At 28.9% G+C, this 2,326-nt stretch overlaps 1 protein-coding gene across 3 annotated transcripts in view; it reads right to left on the bottom strand.

The window, feature by feature from the left end:
* Positions 1–937, bottom strand: part of LOC106688233 (ABC transporter G family member 20) — a 36,464-nt gene extending 35,527 nt beyond the window's left edge. The window contains exon 1 of one of the 3 annotated variants that reach the window (XM_067052816.1): positions 851–937. The gene's annotated coding sequence lies outside the window, so the exon portion shown is untranslated. The remainder of the gene's footprint in view (positions 1–850) is intronic. The other 2 variants (XM_067052817.1, XM_067052818.1) reach the window with 2 other exon arrangements.
* Positions 938–2,326: the final 1,389 nt, after the last annotated feature.

The following is a 2,326-nucleotide window of genomic DNA, read 5'->3' as shown; positions in this document are numbered from 1 at the left end:
TGATATAAATATCAGCAATGTGAGCTGTAGATGATATAAATACATAACTACATAAACCTAATTTTAATCAGATACTTTTTAATTTAATTATCTAGACATAAAATGTTTGTGCTATGTTAAATCCAAAACAAACTGCTAAACAGGTTTAAAACTGTGTACTCACGTCGAATCGATAGAACTTTAAAATATGCAATCTTAAACAAGAGTTAATTAATGAATCCAAAGGTTGGGAAATTCTTTAATTGATTAAAACACGGAGAGCATAAATCTGTTAGCAGTTCTAAAACAATGCAAGCTGCAAACAAATAAGTGGATGGAGCACAGGCGGGCTTTGATTTGTTTCTTAATACCGACACCCGACACGCAAATTGAGGCCAACTCATACCAGCTAATCGAATTTTTCATTGTTTGGCAAATGTGTAGAAGCACCAGTAGAAAGGTTCTGGGCAAGGGTTTTCATTCTATTATTTCATCTTTAAAGGTAAGGGGGGAAGGAATTCTAAAATTTACCAACTATTTTGATTGGGTTCAAAACTGGATCTTACCCAATTTCTTCGAGATATTTCCTGAAATTTGGGATATTTGCAAAGGCATTGCTAAGCATTTTTTTGGAAAAGTGGACTCTTTAAATATTCTTTACGATAATTTTCAAAAATTGAAGTAGGTTCTAAAATTTCCCAACTTGTTTATAATAGGAATTATTGGAGGATAACATCCTTCCCCTTTTCCGTAACGACGCCTCTCGTCCTGTATTAAATAGTGTAATAATAATATTGTGAGTAAATTTAACTGATTTTTATAATCAGTAAAATGGCGTAAAAATTAGTTTTTGTGCTCAAAATGTATTTACCTCACCCAATTTCTTACTTCATAGGTCCTTATTATTGGCGTTTACAATGGACAGCCAAATGGTGTAGGTTCGAAGCCGGTCACAGACCTGCAATAATACAAATCAGTATTTAGTACATTTAATTTAGTAATTTAATATATATTTTAGCATTTAAAAATTTTGTATAAATTCAAACTCAATTAATACAAATCAGTGTGCTTTTGTTATTCTAGATACGAAAACAAATCGATTGATGTTTTATTACCTCACAATGCTATTGCAGCGACAAAGTATTGTTAATACTAACAATTAATAATCTAGACCTAGCAAAGTGGGACAAAATATTTTTTTATAGAGAAATAAAATCGATATTTGTTTTTCTCAAAAAAAGTTTTGGATGTAAAATTCATAGCAAACAAAAAATACATTTTTTTTTACTCTTAATGTTCACCTTACTAGAGTCAACGATTTTTTTTATAATTGCAATAACTAAAATGAGATGCCCCAATTGGACCTTCCTACACAAATTAGAACCGGAGATAAAAATAAAACATTTTTAAAATAAAAATAAAATGTCGTTAGAATTGGATAAGATTATAAAAAGTTATTATCAATTTATTTCGTTAAGGCGGAACATCGCAAGAAAACCAAAATAAAATCAAGCCTAATAGTTTTTAATTTGTATGAAAGTACGTGTTTAGGGCTTTCATCAGGGGCCAAAAAGGAATCATTTCATTTTCCAAAAACAATATTTCTTAGTTTAATTATATTATTTCAATTTCTTCAGACAAGGTAATTATTTATTAAATAAATCAAAAATTTGTATCCTTTTCTGTCTCAACACTTTTATTTTTCACCAGTCCAACGTTTCGGCCATTTTAGCCATCCTCAAGGACATCTTCACTTATAATTTCTTCCTCACATTAATTTAAAGTTACTTTTGCAGGCTATTCTGCCCAGGTCATTTCCTTTATTATAAGTTAAAAGCCTATTTTTTAAAATTTAAAATCATTAATATTAAATTTTTCTTATATAAGATAATCCACAACAAATACACTACCATATATGGTTTGTTATATTATAATAAAAGAAATGACCTGGGCAGAATAGCCTGCAAAAGTAACTTTAACTTAATGTGAGGAAGAGATTATAATTGAAGATGTCCTTGAGGATGGCTAAAATGGCCGAAACGTTGGACTGGTGAAAAATAAAAGTGTTGAGACAAAAAAGGATACAAATTTTTGATTTATTTAATAAATATTTCTTAGCTTTACTTCAGTAGAAGCCACTTTTACATTTTGTAATACAAAATATTGAATGAGCTTAATACACTTAAGCTAATTTAATACAATACAATATATTTTATTCTTATTCTAAACAAATAAAAAAAAAACGACTCGATTGATATCTAATAACCAATAAATACAAATGCAGAGCAAAAGTAGAATGCGATAACATAAACAAATTCGAAAAATATATTTTTTCTCAGCTCCTCGA

The sequence above is a fragment of the Halyomorpha halys genome, unplaced genomic scaffold (assembly GCF_000696795.3).
Source record: "Halyomorpha halys isolate HHAL.00 unplaced genomic scaffold, Hhal_1.1 Scaffold1087.1, whole genome shotgun sequence".
Taxonomy (NCBI): Eukaryota; Metazoa; Arthropoda; class Insecta; order Hemiptera; family Pentatomidae; genus Halyomorpha; species Halyomorpha halys.
Note: the sequence above shows the minus strand (reverse complement) of the source record. Positions and strands in the feature narration are given on the sequence as shown.